The sequence below is a fragment of the Dendrobates tinctorius genome, unplaced genomic scaffold (assembly GCF_039654945.1).
Source record: "Dendrobates tinctorius isolate UK_male_01 unplaced genomic scaffold, ASM3965494v1 ptg000091l, whole genome shotgun sequence".
NCBI lineage: Eukaryota > Metazoa > Chordata > Amphibia > Anura > Dendrobatidae > Dendrobates > Dendrobates tinctorius.
In genome coordinates, this window is record NW_027361759.1 from 6,437,378 (window position 1) to 6,456,602 (window position 19,225).

Below are 19,225 nucleotides of genomic sequence, written 5' to 3' on the forward strand. Positions count from 1 at the left end.
ATACCTACTGTGAAGCATGGGGATGGCAACATCATGCTTTGGGGCTGTTTCTCTGCAAAGGGACCAGGACGACTGATCCGTGTACATGAAAGAATGAATGGGGCCATGTATTGTGAGATTTTGAGTGCAAACCTCATCCCACCAGCAAGGGCATTGAAGATGAAACGTGGATGGGTCTTTCAGCATGATAATCATCCCAAGCACACCGCCAGGGCAACGAAGGAGTGACTTTGTAAGAAGCATATGAAGGTCCTGGAGTGGCCTAGCCAGTCTCCAGATCTCAACCCCATAGAAAACCTTTGGAGGGATTTGAAAGTCCGTGTTGCCCAGTGACAGGCCCAAAACTTCACTGCTCTAGAGGAGATCTGCATGGAGGAATGCATAACACAACAGTGTGTGCCAACCTTGTGAAGACTTACAGAATTCGTTTGGCCTCTGTCATTGCCAACAAAGGATATAAAAAAATATTGAGATGAACTTTTGTTAATGACCAAATACTTATTTTCCACCATAATTTGCAAACTAAATCTTACCAAATCAGACAAGGTGATTTTCTGGATTTGTCTCCTCATTTTTACTCTCATACTTGTGGTCCACCTATGATGTCAATTACAGGCCTCTCATCTTTTTAAGTGGGAGAACTTGCACAATTGGTGGCTGACTAAATAGTTTTTCCCCCCACTGTGTCTATATATATATATATATATATATATATATATATATATATATATACAGTGGGGCAAAAAAGTATTTAGTCAGTCAGCAATAGTGCAAGTTCCACCACTTAAAAAGATGAGAGGCGTCTGTAATTTACATCATAGGTAGACCTCAACTATGGGAGACAAACTGAGAAAAAAAAATCCAGAAAATCACAATGTCTGTTTTTTTTCATTTTATTTGCATATTATGGTGGAAAATAAGTATTTGGTCAGAAACAAAATTTCATCTCAATACTTTGTGATATATCCTTTGTTGGCAATGACAGAAGTCAAACGTTTTCTGTAAGTCTTCACAAGGTTGCCACACACTGTTGTTGGTATGTTGGCCCATTCCTCCATGCAGATCTCCTCTAGAGCAGTGATGTTTTTGGCTTTTCGCTTGGCAACACGGACTTTCAACTCCCTCCAAAGGTTTTCTATAGGGTTGAGATCTGGAGACTGGCTAGGCCACTCCAGGACCTTGAAATGCTTCTTACGAAGCCACTCCTTCGTTGCCCTGGCGGTGTGCTTTGGATCATTGTCATGTTGAAAGACCCAGCCACGTTTCATCTTCAATGCCCTTGCTGATGGAAGGAGGTTTGCACTCAAAATCTCACGATACATGGCCCCATTCATTCTTTCATGTACCCGGATCAGTCGTCCTGGCCCCTTTGCAGAGAAACAGCCCCAAAGCATGATGTTTCCACCACCATGCTTTACAGTAGGTATGGTGTTTGATGGATGCAACTCAGTATTCTTTTTCCTCCAAACACGACAAGTTGTGTTTCTACCAAACAGTTCCAGTTTGGTTTCATCAGACCATAGGACATTCTCCCAAAACTCCTCTGGATCATCCAAATGCTCTCTAGCAAACTTCAGACGGGCCCGGACATGTACAGGCTTAAGCAGTGGGACACGTCTGGCACTGCAGGATCTGAGTCCATGGTGGCGTAGTGTGTTACTTATGGTAGGCCTTGTTACATTGGTCCCAGCTCTCTGCAGTTCATTCACTAGGTCCCCCCGCGTGGTTCTGGGATTTTTGCTCACCGTTCTTGTGATCATTCTGACCCCACGGGGTGGGATTTTGCGTGGAGCACCAGATCGAGGGAGATTATCAGTGGTCTTGTATGTCTTCCATTTTCTAATTATTGCTCCCACAGTTGTTTTCTTCACTCCAAGCTGGTTGGCTATTGCAGATTCAGTCTTCCCAGCCTGGTGCAGGGCTACAATTTTGTTTCTGGTGTCCTTTGACTGCTCTTTGGTCTTCACCATAGTGGAGTTTGGAGTCAGACTGTTTGAGGGTGTGCACAGGTGTCTTTTTATACTGATAACAAGTTTAAACAGGTGCCATTACTACAGGTAATGAGTGGAGGAAAGAGGAGACTCTTAAAGAAGAAGTTACAGGTCTGTGAGAGCCAGAAATCTTGATTGCTTGTTTCTGACCAAATACTTATTTTCCACCATAATATGCAAATAAAATGAAAAAAAAACAGACAATGTGATTTTCTGGATTTTTTTTTCTCAGTTTGTCTCCCATAGTTGAGGTCTACCTATGATGTAAATTACAGACGCCTCTCATCTTTTTAAGTGGTGGAACTTGCACTATTGCTGACTGACTAAATACTTTTTTGCCCCACTGTATGTATATATATATACAGTATATATATATATATATATATATACACACACATTATGAAGGACCTCACCCCCCACCATTCCTCACACAGCGCCTCATCATCCTCCCTTCTCCACACAAATTTCCCACACAGCCCCTCATCACCCCATTCCCCACACAGCCCCTCATCATCCCCCCCATCCCCCACACAGCCCATTATCCCTGCATTCCCCATACAGCACCTCATCATCCCCCTTCTCACCACACAGCCCCTGATCACCCCCCATTCCCCACACAGTCCCTCATCCCCAGATTCCCCACACAGCCCCTCTTCATCCCCCAATTCCTCACGTAGCCCCTCATCATTCCCCCATTCCGCAAACAGCCCCTCATCACCCACCATTCCCCACACAGCCCCTAATCATCCCTCCTCCACACACAGCCCCTCATCACCCACAATTCCCCTCACAGCCTCTCATCATCCCCAATTCCTCACACAGCCCCTCATAATTCACATCCCCCTTCTCCCCACAGCCCCTCATCCCCCTTCTCCCCACTGCCCCTAATCATCCCCCTTCTCCCCACAGCCCCTCATCATCCCTCCTCCCCACAGCCCCTCATCATCCCCCCTTCTCCCCACAGCCCCTTATCATCCCCCTTCTCCCCACAGCCCCTTATCTCACCACAGGCCCCCTTCTCCCCACAGCCCCTCATCATCCCCCCTTCTCCCCATAGCCCCTCATCATCCCCACTTCTCCCCACAGCCCCTCATCATCCCCCCTTCTCCCCACAGCCCCTCATCATCCCCCCTTCTCCCCACAGCCCCTTATATCCCCGCTTCTCCCCACAGCCTCTTATCTTTTCCCAACAGACCCTCATCATCCCCCCTTCTACCCACAGCCCCTTATCTTGCCACAGTCCCTCATCATCCCTTACCACCACAGCCCCTTATCATCCCGTCTCCCCACAGTCTCTTATCTCCCCACAGCCCCTCATCATCCCTTCTCCCCAGAGCCCCTCATCATCCCTTCTCCCCAGAGCCCCTCATCATCCCCCTTCTCCCCACAGCCCCTTATCATCCCCCCTTCTCACAGCCCCTTATCATCTTGCCACAGCCCCTCATCATCCCCCTTCTCCTCACAGCCCCTTATCATCTTGCCACAGCCCCTCATCTCCCCACAGCCCCTCATCATCCCTTCTCCCCACAGCCCCTCATCCCCCCCCATTCCCCACACAGCACCTCATCACAATCTTCCCTTTGCAGGACCACTCAAGTAGCATCAACCCCTTTCCAAAATACATCCTCAGGGTCCTCACACCAAGTTCTGCGTCCTCACTCCCATTTGCAGCCCCTCAGTCCTCTCCTCACAGGGCTCCATGCTGCAGCCCCTCAGCTTCCTTCTCCAGCAGCCTTGCCAAAACACAGCTTCACTTCCTGCTATTGGATCGTCACTGGACTGAAGGAGGCCCCACCCCTTCCAGTGACATCATTACCTCAAGAAATTAACTCCGGTCTAGACACACAAACCCTGCTGCCAACCGCATTACTCAGACAGTACTGTGCTGTACAGCAGAAACGGCCACACGCAGTTTGCTGTGTGCAGCCATCAGGCGGCTGGCCCTGCACAGCTGCTGGGTGAGTGACCCGGGGGGCATTTGCCTCCCTGCCACCCTGCCCAGCCCGCCACTGCTGAGAGCAGCATGATGTAGAGACAGAAACCCTGATTGCGGCGATGAGTCACTTACTGAGATGCTAAGGCCCCCGTCACACATAGCGACGCACCAGCGATCCCGACAACGATATGACCTTGTCAGGATCGTTGGTGTGTCGCTACATGATCACTGGTGAGCTGCCAAACAGGCAGATCTCACCAGCGATGAGGACCAGCGGCGAAGCGGGTAACAAGCGCGTGCCTCGCTTAGTTACCCGCTGTGTACCTTAGATACCAGCGTGCTGGTGCAGGGAGTTGGTATCCAAGGCCAGCTGGAGACCAATGATCAAAAAAATGTCCAGGGCTTTCGAGCACGATCAGCGATACCTGGCAGGGGGGCCGGTCGCTGATACATGTCACACACAGCGATATCGCTGTTGCGTCACAAAACTTGTGACTCAGCAGCGATCTCGCTGTGTGTGACGGGGGCTTGTGTAGTTTTGATAAAATCACTATTTTATCATCAGGAGATTACCACTAGAGGACTAGTAAACCTGCTGCCAGGTAGTCCTCCATATTCATGAGCTCTGTATAACCCCGCCCACACCACTGGCAGCTTTCAGTGGTTTGGGGCGGGGCTATACAGAGCTCAGCATTCAGAGAACTGCAATATCTGCAGCTGATAAAACAGGGATTTTACAAAAAAAAACAAAACTACAGCAAGCAACTTAGTAAGTGATGCAGCTGGAAGCAGAATCTCTGCCCCTTCATTATGCCCAGGGTAGCAAAAACCTGGTGACAGATTTACTTTAATAAACTAACAGTCTTTTCACATGAGTTTACAGTCATAACAGGTCTTTGTATCCAGGGTCATGTGCTGTTAAGTGATTAAATATTTACTCAAGCTTATCTGCGTCATTTCATGTTTTGCTGACAGAAGCTAACATCTTGACAACAGATGTAATTCCTCTTTCAAAAAGAATATAAGGTAAAGTGTAAAGGTCCCATTACATTTAGTGATGCACCAGCGATCCCGACTACGATACGACCCGGTCAGGATCGCTGGTGCATCGCTAAATGGTCGCTAGTGAGCTGCCAAACAGGCAGATCTCACTAGCGATGCAGCAGCAGTCGATACCTGTCAGACGCGGGGATGATGACCGTCTTCCGCCTGCGTCCATGGCTCGCTCGTCGGTGCCAGCAGGAAGCCGACGACGAGAAATCGACCAGGCCAATTTCGTGCGATCAGCGATATCCAGCGGGGGGGTGGGTCGGAGGTGTGTCACATGTAGCGATATCGCTATGTGTAAAGCCCCCTTTAGACAGATGACCAGACATGGTCCGTGGAGACCCCTGGCGAAAATGTGTAATGCATGGAATTTTTTGAAAAATCGAGAGAAATTTACATTTGTGTATGGAGGAAACCTGGACAAATTGCACTTCTTGCCCAAGCTGTAACCTTACCCAATAATGCAAAATTAACTGTTTTAGACCCTTTTGTGTTTTATGCATCTTTATGGCATTACAGTCTTATTGTAAAATAAATTTCAACAGGTTTTTACAGGCACAAAAAGTTGAGCTCCTTGTATCTACCACGTGATTAGCCTTGCATTGTCAAAGTTGACTATATATCAGAGCAAAAGCAATACCATAAAGGTGAGTTCAGACACAAATCTGGGAAAGGCACATGCTAGTCAGAAGAGTCGACTAACCCCTTAGATGCAACTGTCAAAAGCGTAAGTGGCATTTAGACGGTTAAAAGAGGGAGAGGGCTCTTTCTTTACTCCTTTCGGCTCCCTGCACACGCCATCGCAGGTGACGAGAATAGTTGCTATTGCAACCCGTGGTCTTGTAATGACCTTGGGGCACGGTGGCCTGTTAGACCCTACCTTCAGCCGAGTCTTCTAGTCTGTGTCAGTGAAAGACTGTCAGGTTTCATACACTGGAGTACTTTTGTACTGCAGTGCATGAGACCAGCGATCAAAAAGAAAACTGTTCAAGTCCCACAGTGAAAGTAGGTAAAATAAATAAAATTTAAAAAATCTAAGCAAAAAAAATTACAAATAGCTGTTACACCACTTAAAATGCAGCTTTTGTGTAAAAACAAAAGTAAGCAAAAAAAAACTTGCACATAATTGGTATCGCCGTGACTGTGATGACCTGGGTTATAAACCTGTCATGTTATTTATATATAGTAAAAAATATTGTAAAATATTGAAAAATATTGCAAATATTGTAAAATAAATAAATGAAAAGAACACGCCAAAACTGTAGATTTTTCATCATACTGACACAATAATGGACTAAAAAGCGATCAGAGTCATACAGTGGGGAAAATAAGTATTTCATACATGACCAATTTTGCAAGTTTTCCCACCTCCAAAGAATGGAGAGGTCTGTAATTTTTATTGTAGGTACACTTCAACTGTAAGGCCGGGGTTAGACTTGCGTGTTCAATGCAAGAAACTTGCATGAGTGTCTTGCATCAATACCCGGCACTGCCGCCGGCACTCGGGACCAGAGTGTGTGGCTGCATGTATTTCTATGCAGCCGCACACTTCGGTTCTGAGTGCCGGCGACAGTGCTATGTATTGATGTGTGTGACTCACACGAATTTCTCGCATCACACTCGCAAGTCTGAACCCGGCCTAAGAGACAGAATCGAAAAATAAAAATAAAAAAAACAAAATCACATTGTATGATTTTTACATAATTAATTTGCATTTTATTGCCTGAAATAAGTATATGATACAATAGAAAAATAGAACTTAACATTTGGCTGTCGCTAGACAACATTGAGTTTCGGCTCCGTCCAAAGATTTTCTATTGGGTTGAGGTCTGGAGACTGGCTAGGCCACTACATGACCTTGAAATACCCAGCCATGACCCATCTTCAATGCTCTTAATGAGGGAAGGAGGTTGTTGGCTAAAATTTTGCATCCCAAAGTGTGATGTTTCCCTCACCATGCTTCACAGTTGGGACCGTGTTCTTGGGGTTGTACTCATCCTTCTTTTTCATGCTAAGATGGTAAGTGGAGTTGATTAACAAAAAGTTCTATTTTGGTTTCATCTGACCACATGACTTTCTCCCATGACTCCTCTGGATCATCCAGATGGTCACTGGTGAACTTCCTGGACATGTACTGGCCCATGTGGACTATGCGTGCCATGCAGGATTTTAATACATGACGGTGTAGTGTGTTACTAACAGTAATGATTTAGACAGTGGTCCCAGCTGTCTTCAGGTCATTGACAAGGTCCTCCCGTGTAGTTCTAGGCTGATTCCTGACCTTTCTCAGAATCATTCTTACCCCATAAGGCAAGTTATTGCATGCAGCCCCAGACCAAAGAAGATTGACTCATCTTGTGTTTCTTTCATTTTCTAATAATTGTGCCAACAGTTGTTGCCTTCTCCCCAAGCTGCTTGCCTATTGTCCTGTAGACCAGCCCTGTCTTGTGCGGGTCTACAATTTTGTTCTCGATGTCCTTAGACAGCGCTTTGGTCTCGGCCTTGGTGGAGAGGTTGGAGTGTGATTAAGTGTGTGTACAGGTGTCTTTTATACAGGTAACAAGGTCTGTGAGAGCCAGAATTCTTGCTGGTTGGTAGGTGATTAAATACTTATTTCATGCAATAAAATGCAATTTAATTACTGTATGTAAAAATCATACAATGTGATTTTCTGGTTTTTTTTTTCTATTTTTAGATTCTGTCTCTCACAGTTGAAGTGTACCTATGATAAAAATTACAGCCCTCTCCATTCTTTGTAGGTGGGAAAACTTGCAAAATAGGCAGTATATCAAATACTTATTTTCCCCACTGTGTGTAAAAAAAAAACAACAAATGGTATCACTAAGAAGGTCAAATTTTCCTGCAAAAAACACAAGCTGTTATATGAATTGTTCAGCAAAAAAATAAGAAAAGTTATACATTTCAGAATGTGGTGATGGAAAAAAGGCATTTTCTGTGTGTAAAAATATCATTACATGTAGTCCGTGGGTTAGAAACTAGATACATTCTGTAACTTTGTTCATAACCTAGATATTTTTTTATTTTACTCAGTTATAAAGCAACATTAATTCCACAGCGCTTTACAGACATTATTGACACTGTCCCCACTGTGGCTCACCATCTAATTTCCCTATCAGTATGTCTTTGGAGTGTGGAAGGAAACCCACACAAACATGGGGAGAACATACAAACTCCTTGCTGATGAGATGTGTATGTAAGTTTTAACTGTGATGGGAAAAATACCTAAACTAGTATTAATGTTCACCTCACCACTTACCTCCCTGCTCGACATTCATTATCCACTTCTTTTTTTTCCCACTGTTGCACACCGCATCGCCAGCCTTTTCACTATATATAAGGACTTCTGACTACGTCCAGGCCTCGGAGGTTACATCAATGTTGCGACCTTATGACACACAGTGGCCTCCGAGGCCTGGATGTGGCTGGAAGTCTTGGAGATGCAGTGTGCTACAGTGCAAAGAAGAGGACCATGAGCAGCGGTGTGGCTGGAGAAGTCAGTATTATAATAATTTTTTTTAAACAATATTCACTTAACCATCTGGTTCTCTTCTTTCCTTCTCAGGCTATGTCCCCGAGGTCAGTTATTGGCAGCACTTTGGACGCAGATGTACGCAGCGTCCAACCTGCAGCGTTTACTGACTGTGGGAACATACCCTCAGTCTCTTCACTATAGACTCAGACTTCCAGGCGCATCTAGGCCGAAGGTTATTGCATGTCATAAGGTTGCAATGAGTGAGCTCCAGCTTAGATGTCACCAGGAGTCCTGTGCTATAGTATAAAGACTGAAGGTGCGGTACACAATGAGGGGAAGAAGAGGACTGATTGGTGCCCTGAGAGGTCAGCAGTGAGGTCAGAGTTAGTTTAGGGTTTCTTTGAACATCCAACGTTCGGAACTAGGGTCATATATAAGTTGAATGTTCATAAGTCTTGCTGTAGATAAAAAAGAAACATAGATAAATTCTGGCATCGTAATATTCACACTAACCCAAAGAATAAATTTGTTTAATCACTTATTTCGCACAGTGAAGAGCATAAAAATAAAAATAAAAATTCTTCAACTGCTGTTTATTTGTTCACTCTGCCTCTCAACAATTGCAATAAGGCTCAGTTGAAATCTATCCTGTGCTCTATACTGAACACTTATAGCAGGGTTTCCATGTAAATCCCCCCAAAATGTAATTCAGATGAAACCAGCGACTGATCCAATCACTATAATTGGGAAGATGCAGTTACATTGGACTCCAAATGGCCTTTTTTCCATCATTTTGAGTCATCTTTTTAGCTCACAAAAGTGTGGTTGACCACAGGTGTGTGCATGCCTAAAAAGACAGATACCACCAGAACAGTTGCCAAACGAATTCCAAAGTGATTATGCAGCCACATTATAGTGATACAGCAGTAATCCTTCATATAATGATCGGGTCCATTAGAACCACAGAACCAATAGGAAAAAGAACCCTCCAACAAGGTATATAATAATTATAGAATAACTTTATTAAACAAACATAACAAGAAAAAATTGGGAAATAGTCATGATATAAGGAAACAAGATAGTCTGACGAGTAGTCCTACCATATTAACATATTATGTAAGTCTTTGTAGAAAATGTAACCAAACCCTTATGACATAAATATAAGCACAACAATATTACACAAGAGGTTCCCTCCCTGTACCAGGTTGTATTGGATGGAACAGACAGTGTGAACTGGATATTTTGTGTTATAACTAGCCCAGAAAGAGGCAATGTATTCCAAGGTATACAACATATACTGTATGTGAAACGCAATCTAAGGGGCACTGTACATTTAGCTAATACCTTATATATGAACAAAGACCTCTAATAAGTCTACCACATGATTATGGAAAAGTCCTATAAAGAATATGTGTGCACCTCATATCTAACCAAAGACCTCTAACTGGTCTACCACATGGTAATGAACAAGTCCCTTATAGGTTATATATACACCTTATATCTAACCAAAGACCTCTACGTGGTTAATATGAAAAAGTCCCATACAGGTACTCTACAGCCTGGTGAATTACCATGACATTCAGAGGTTAAGTAATCCCTGCGTAATGCCATTAATATACATGAGTTATCAGTGCTGGTAAGAAAATAAAGTGGCAAGTGCATAGAAAAAATTATTTACCTACAAGGTAAAAAGTAATCCCAATGTACCTGCAAGCAGTGCAATAATTGGAAAATAACATGCAGAGATAAATCTTGGGAACAGATAAGGCTCAAAATATTGCGATGTTGCAGAGGTGAGTGCAGAGTTCAAATGAACATAATTGCAAAGTTCTATACTATATATTAAGTAAACTCAGCCCCAGCACATCAGAGTAAAGTCATGGATCACAAATGCATGTCTAGAGGAGTATGTTACCAAGTACTCACACTGCATAGAAGACCCCTTATAGAAGACACATTATAGTGAGTGGTTCCGTTGATGGCTCTATCTGAATCACATTTTTTGCGGTTTTAAATGGAAATGTAAGAATGTGATCCTAGTGTGACGCTAGTCACTTCTCACGGCCAAGACGTGAGTCAAAATAGTCAATGAGTCTAAGGTCAGAAGCCAGGAGAGTACGTCATAAACAGAAGGGATAGACAAAAGCGTAGTCAGGTAACGTTCCGAGGTCAGAATACCAGGAGGATAACAGATCAAAGCAGAAGGGGTTAAACATACGGATGGTCAGAATGAAGTCCAAGGTCAGGCAACAAAAGATCAAACATACACTAACTCAAGGCACAGGAAACACAAGTCTACTAGATGAATGAACATCTGTCAGAGCAGAGGTCTGGAAGAAACAGCTCAGTTAAGTAGCATGGCAATCACCTGGAATAATGAACACTTGGAGACAACCGACGCCTCCCAGTCTCAGATTGGATAGTCAAGCTGTCAGTCAACACACTGACAGCTCAGCATGCCCCTGTACCAGATAGGATGGTTGAGCTGTCAAAGTACAGACAGCTTCAGCGTGCCCCTTTACCAGATTGGACGACCGTGTTGTCAGTAACTGCATCCCAAACACACTGAGGGGTGGAACCATGACAGTACCCCCTCTTCAAGGGGGGTTCACCGGACCCCCAGGCTTCCCAGGAAATTTTAGATGGAAGGCTCTGACTAACCGATCGGCCTTCACATCACGAGCAGGGACCCAGGATCTCTACTCTCGTCCGGGTCCCCTCCCATGGATGAGATACTGGAGGGAATTATGGACCCTCCGAGAATCCACAATCCTCTGAACCTCATACTCCAGGCCACCGTCTACTGAAAACGGTGGAGAAGGGACAAACTCCTTTAATAGAGATTTATGGAACACAGTAGGGATGCAAAGGGATGATGGAAGCTTTTATCTAAAGGTACTGTCACACTTAGCGATGTACCAGCGATCCCGACCAGCGATATGACGCGGTCAGGATCGCTGGTGCATTGCTAAGTGGTCGCTAGTGAGCTGCCAAACAGGCAGATCTCACTAGCGACAACGCTGGGGACGCGGGTCATTACTTACCTGTCACACCAGGCGATCCTGCGTCCTCCCGCCCGGCTCCACGCGTCGCTCGTCGTCACAGCAGGAAGCGCCGCAGGAAGCTGACGACGAGAAACAGTCCAGCCTGTTCTCGCGCGATCAGCGATAACCAGCAGGGGAGCCGGTCGTAGGTAAGTATCAGACACAGCGATATCGCTAGCAATATCGCTATAACGTCACTAGTTATAGCGATATTGCTAGTGATATCTCTAAGTGTGACATGCCCTTAAATGACACAGGATTGACCACCTCTAAGATCTCATATGGACCAATAAACTTTGGACCCAATTTTGCCGATAGCACTTTAAGTTTATTGTTCCTAGATGACAACCAAACCTTATCCCCAATTTTAAAAACAGGACCCACCAAACATCTTCTATTAGTCTTTAGTTTTTGGCGAATCTGAGCAGTCCCAATATTTTTTTTGAACCTCTACATCAGAAATCCCCAAGTCTCAGTATGGCGACCTCCACCCCAGGACATTCAGAACCTATCCTAGAAAATTCAACAAAATGAGGATGAAAACCATAATTACGGAAGAACGATGACGTTCTGGTAGATTGATTTACTCTTCTGTTAAAAACAAACTCAGTGAGAGCTAAAAACGAAGACCAGTCCTGCTGAACTGCCACAAAACACCTTACAACATGTTCCAAAGATTGATTTGTCCTCTCACTCTGACCATTGGCTTCAGGGTGGTAAGCAGATGAGAATGACAAGTCGATCCCGGGTTTACTACAAAAAGCTCTCCAAAATTTAGAGACAAATTGTACTCCCCTATCAGACACAATGTTCAGAGGGATCCCATGTAACCTTACAATAAGAGAAATAAACAACTTGGAAAGTGTCTCTGCATTAGGTAATCCTGACAAAGAAACAAAATGAGCTTATTTGCTGAATCAATCTACTACCACCCAGATAGCGGTTTTCCCATCAGGCAGGGGCAAATCTGTAATGAAATCCATGGACAATGAGTCCATGGTTTTTCTGAAATTGGCAATGGAGCCAATTCCCCAGCCGACCGCCTATGACTGACTTTGGCGCGAGTGCAGACTTCACAAGCAGAAACAAAATCTTTAATATCAGTATGCATGGACGGCCACCAAAAAGTCTAGCAATGGCTCTCCGTGTAGAAATAACCCCAGGATGACCATTTAAGAGGGAAAAATGAAATTCCTGTAACATCCGAAATCTTAGGTACACAGGCACAAATAATTTGGACCATGGGGAAGTGAAGGAGCGAACAACTGGACTCCTCTTCCAATTCTGAGGTTACCAAAGAAACCACAATACCCTGAGGAATAATGGGGGATGGAGATTCTGGAGGAGAAATTGAAACTAGACTACGAGATAATGCATCAGCTTTCACATTATTATACCCTGGCCCGAATGTAATAGAGCAATTAAATCGAGAGAAAAACAAGGACCATCTGACCTGTCTAGGAGTTAACCTTTTAGCTGATTCAATGTAAGCTAAATTCTTGTGATCAGTGATCACTGTAACTGAATTAACTGCCCTCTACAAAAAATGCCTCCATTTCTCAAAGGCCAATTTGACAGCAAGTAACTCCCGATTCCCAACATCATAATTTTTCTCTGCCGGTGAACATTTTTTAGAAAAAAAGCACATGGATGCAGGTTAGTCAGAGTTTTGGGCCCCTGCGATAAAAGTGTCCCCACTCCGATAACCAAAGCATCCATCTCCACAATGAATGGTTCTTGGAGATCAGGTTGTATCAGAAAGGGTGCAGACATAAAGCACTCTTTTAATCTTTCAAAAGCTCTGATAGCACCAGGCGCCCAAACCTTGAGATTCGCCCCCTTACAAGTAAGGTGAGTAAGTGGTTTAGCAAACTGTGAAAAAAACCCTTGATAAATGTCCTATAATAGTTGTCAAATCCCAGAAAAAGCTTCAAAGCCTTAAGATCACGAGGTTGAGAACCAATCAATTATGGCCTGCACCTTCCCAGGGTCCAGCTTAAACCCTTATGCTGACATAGAAAAAACACAAAAATTGAGCTTGGTTTGAGATGCATGTGTATCATCTCAAACCAAGCTCAATTTTTGTGTTTTTTCTTTGTATTTTTTGCATTCTGTGCAAGCTGGGGTGTGGCCTCCCTCTCCTGAGCTGGAAATTGTATATAAGGCTTCCCCAGACTGGTGTCTACTGTTTGGGACCCAGTCCTTTTGTCTGCCCTTGTTCACACATTGAGGTCAACTTTGACACAAAGCAAGGTTTTTAATATTAGACAGTGTAGGACTATCCCGAACAGAGTTACCTTGTCGTGGTGGGATGGCTTTCATGCTACTTTTGATCAAAAACAGTATTACTAAAAACTCTGTATTATTTAGATGCACTTTTGCTTTTACTTATTTAGTTACAGCAGGGTTTTTGCTCACTTTGTCTTTTGCAGGTTTTATGTTTTATGGCCAATGTCAACATGCATTTATACGCTGCATGTGTATCATCTCAAACCAAGCTCAATTTTTGTGTTTTTTCTTTGTATTTTTTGCATTCTGTGCAAGCTGGGTTGTGGCCTCCCTCTCCTGAGCTGAAACCTTATGCTGACATGATAAACCCCAAGAAAGAGATTTCCTGAACAGAAAAAAAACACATTTTTCTAGTTTAGCAAACAAAGAGTTCTCCCACATCTCTGTAAGGGTACCGTTACACCTAGCGATGCACCAGCGATCCCGACCAGCGATATGACGCGGTCAGGATCGCTCGTGCATCGCTAGGTGGTCGCTAGTGAGCTGCCACCCAGACAGATCTCACCAGCGACATCGCAGGGGTCGGGGATCGCTACTTACCTGTCAGACGCGGCGATCCTGCGTCCTCCCGCTCGGCTCCATGCGTCGCTCGTCGGCGCCACAGGAAGCCCAGCAGGAAGCTGATGACGAGAAACAGTCCAGGAGCTTCTCGCGTGATCAGCGATAACCAGCGGGGGAGCCGGTCGGAGGTAAGTATCACATGCAGCGATATCGCTAGCAATATCGCTGCAACGTCACTAAATCGGTGACTTTACAGCGATATTGCTAGCGAAATCGCAGTGTGTAACGGGGGCTTAACACAACACAAACATGTTTCAGGTGAGTGTCCAAATCTGACGAGAAAATTAGAATGTCATCGAGGTAAATCACACCATATCTTCCAATACAACCAGAGAAAATATCATTCATAAAATTTTGAAACACAGCAGGTGCATTAGATAAGCGAAAGGAATGACAAGGTTTCAAAAAGACCCTCAGACGTTAAAAACGCCATTTTCCACTCATCACCCTTCCGGATGCAAATCAAATTGTAATCCCCTCTAAGATCAAGTTTAGAAAACACTCTGGCCCCCAATAAGTTGATTATATTGGTCAGGCATGAGTGGAAGTGGGTAAGTATTTTTAATCTTGATCTTGTTTAGTTCTCGGAAATCAAGGCAAGAATGGAGACCCCCATCTTTCTTTTTAACAAAGAAAAATCCAGCAGCAATAGGGGAGGAGGAAGGACGGATATGACGATTCCGTAAACTTTTGATAACATATTCTTTCATGGCGTTCCGTTCAGGCACGGAGAAATTTTAAAGGCGAGCTTTAGGCATTTTGGCACTAGGAATTAGATCAAAAGCACGCCTCTTTTTCCAAGAGCACATCTCCGAAGTACTTCAGGTGTCACCGGAAGACTCTTCAGACTAGAGGAGCATATTTGTATGTTTTTTAGACTTTTCTTATAAGAATTGGGTCACGTTTCACAATCTCCTTCTGACACCTATCAATAGCAGGATTATGAATCTACAACCATGGAAACCCCAGTACCAATCCAGCAGGTAATTTATACAACACAAAACAGGAGATGGATTAAGAGTGGGGTGCTCCCACTTGGAGAGTGAAATCCACCATTGCCCTCTTGACCAAATTGTGAGCTAACGGTGTCTTGTCAAGGGCGATGACTTGAATGAGTCTTTCTAAACTAACTGTCCCTAACCCTAACAGCAGAATCAGTCCTGAATCAATAAAGTTAGCAGCAGAACCAGAGTCAATAAACACCAATGTTGATAAAACCTGGTTCTTGAAGGATAACATCGTATTTATCAGTAGTTTATCAGAGGAAGAAAATAGTACCTGGGAGTCTGGGTGACCTCCTCAGCCGTCATCCAGACTCAGACATTCTCATGATGGTTTGATAGCTTGAGGACGAGTTGGGTAGTTCTTTGAAAATGTTCAGAGAGACCGCAGTATAGACAGAGTTCAAGATCTTGTCTCTGTCTTCTCTCTGCAACACGAAGACTGGCAACTCTAATCTCAGGTAAATGGACCTGCTCTGGGAAAGTATAATGATCAGTCTGCTGTTCACCATGTCTCTCATGGATTCTGCGGTCCATTCGTATGGCCTCCATCAGAGAACAAGGGGTATCATGAAGGACCAGAGCATCCTGGAGGATTTCGGAAAGGCCTTTTTGGAAGTGGCACTTGAGAGCAGCATCGTTCCACAGAACTTCGGTGAACCACTGCCGGAGCTCAGTACAGTAGTCCTCAGCTGTGTGACCCCCTTGTGCCAGGTTCATGGTCTTAGCCTTAGCGACCTGGATTCTGTCGGGTTCATCATATATCAGACCTAAGCTGTCAAAAAAGGCGTCAACAGAAAACCATTCTGGGACTTGTGGGGACAAAGAAAATGCTCAGGTCTGAGGACCCCCTCGCAGAAGGGACATAATTATTCCCACCCGCTGGATCTCCTCCCCTGACGACCGGTGGTGCAGGGTAAAAAATAATCTACAGCTCTCCCTAAATACCCTAAACAGGTCTTTCTCTTCTGAAAATTTATCAGGGAGGGATATCTCAGGTTCAGGAGAGAACAACTGTACATCAGTGGGTACTGACGTCACAGCCACTGCTGGCAGTGGGGGGCTATGGAGTTGTCTTCAACAATTTATTTATCTGACTCTGTATCTGATATTGCAATGATTTCAGACTCTGGCAATCCTTAGCCAGATCCTGAGTCATCTGCGTCAAATTTGTCACCTGGTCACAAAGTGTGTGAACAGGATCCATAATGGCAAAAAAAGAAAAATGTATTGGTCAGACATAACGTGACGCTAGTCACTTCTCACGGCCAAGCCGTGAGTCAGAATGGTCAATGAGTCCAAGGTCAGAAACCAGGAGAGTACGTCATAAACAGAAGGAAAAGACAAAGGGAGCACAAACCTACTAGATGAATGTACGTCTGGCAGAGGTCTGAAAGAAACAGCTCAGTTAAGTAGCATGGCAATCACCTGGAATAATGAACACTTGGAGACAGCCAATGCCTTCCAGTCTCAGACTGGATAGTTGAGCTGTAAATCAACACACTGATAGCTCAGCATGCCCCTGTACCAGATAGGATGGATGACCTATCAATCAAAGTACTGACAGCTTCAGCACACCCCTGTAAAAGATTGAATGGCTGCGCTGTCAGTAACTGCATCCCAGACACACTGAGGGGTGGAACTGTGACACCTAGCCTTATACTGGAAGCAGGCTTGGACTGGTCCACAGAAGAATAGGAGAATCCTCCGGTGGACCCCTGTCCAATAGTGGGCCTCTTATATGAGCAGTACTTGGCACAATATACTTGAATCACTGTTTACAGACACAGACTGCGTCTTATTCACTTAACAATCTAATCAGCTTGTTCTCATATAAATTTATGGATGAGAATAATGTCACATTTGCACGTAGTTGAAAAGTGGGGCCCTGGAGTTGGTTACTGCTAGCCCTCTGTACTCCAGTCCAATACTGACTGGAAGCAATAAAAAATCTTATGTACACCAAAATACTACAGTTAAAAACTTAACATCCTACAAAAAACAATCCTCCACTCATGACCATCATCGGCATTGAAAATATATGAGTTTCCATGGCTTATGAAAAGTGAAATGTCTGAGAAACAAGATTTTCTCATCTGATAAAACCAGGAATTGAGCCTTTCTGCTTTATTGCCAAGCATAAGGAAATCAGACACTGCTGGTACCTGACTAATACCGTTCTTATAGTAAAAACTTGGAGGCAGTATTCTGCTATTGGCAAGTTTTAAGAAGCAGAAACTAGGAGACTATTCAGAATAGAGGTAAAAAAGGATTTAGAAAATTCTTGATGAAAACCTACAGACTGTGGCAAAGATTCACCTACCAACAGTACAACCACCTTAAGCATGAAGCAAAAATAATGAAAGAATGATTTGAGAACATGTCTTGGAATGTTCTTAAAGGGCTGTTCACAAAAAAAGGCAAGTTATTCCCTATACATTGGATAGGGATAATTTGCTGTTTGCTGGAACATCCAGGGATCCGGAGATAGGGGCTCTGGAACCCAGAGAAAGAGGCTCTGCAGTCCTGTCCTGAATGGCACGTATGTGTGCATGTCAATGGGATTGCCAGAAAAAGCAGAGAACTGTACTCAACAGTCTCAGGTAATCAATGGAATTCCAGAGCTCGTATCTAGGGGTCGTAGCAGTTGGACCACCGATGATTAGTAAGTTATCCTCAATCCTATGAATACCTTGCTATTTTGGGACTAACCCTTTATGCATGGTAGAACTTTTTCTGGAGGAGTCTGGTAATAACTGTGCACTGAAGATCCCCAATAAACATAACAGAGTTTGAGAACAGACCCAAATGAAAGGAACTGGCATAAATTTCAACAAATCTGATGTAGGTATTTTGTGTATATTGATAAGAACATGTAATTAATATTAGCCATTTTAGAGTAAACACAGAATAAAATGTGAATAAATTAAGAGGTCTAAACACATTATTTGAATGTGCTCGGCTGGGCGTGAAAGTAAATTGAAAAATTAGTAATTATTAAAGGAGTGTAGAGTGTGTGTAGAGTTATAACCAAAATAATAGCAGTCTAACATCACTAATGTGTGTCATTACTGTTTCTCGAATTAAAGATCATACAACATGGGTAAAAAATCATGACAAGGTGTACGTGTGTAATGAACAACAAACAGAATCAACAGGCATGACATGCACACTGCTAATTGGATGTAATTGACTCATTAATGTAAGGAGAGTTTTCCAATTAAAGGGAACCTGTCACCTGGTTTGGCCGATACAAGTTACGGCCGCCGCCTTTCAGGGCTTATTTACAGCATTCTATAATCTTACCTGTAAGAGAAGAACTATAACTTTTCTTATATTCACCTGTGGGGTGGTCGAACCAAGAAGAACAACACCCCTCAGACCGGACCACCCCACAGGTGAGTAGAATAATAGTTATTTTTCTTCTCTTACAGGTCAGATGAAAAAAATTTCCAATGCTTTCAAATGGAAACAAAACCCAAAACATGTGATAGAAAAATAAATATTACCATCCACATAGATCACAGAATCACAAGAATGGCAAAGAATCATCGAAAGATCAGCTCTTATGAGATCAAAGAAGATCTTCGGTTACCTGTAAGTCCTGCAACCATCAGAAGATGCCATGAAGCAAAACGATTTGCATGAAACCCTCGTAAATTATCGTTACTGGAAAAAAAAGACGTGTTGAAAAGGTTACAGTTTGTCAAAGAACACATTGGCTGGCCTAAAGGAAAGTGGCGCAACATTTTATGGACAGATGAGAGCAAAATTGTTCTTATTGGGTCTAAAGGCCTCAGACAATTTGTAAAATGACCCATGAACACTGAATTCAAGCCACAGTACACCATGAAGATTGTGAA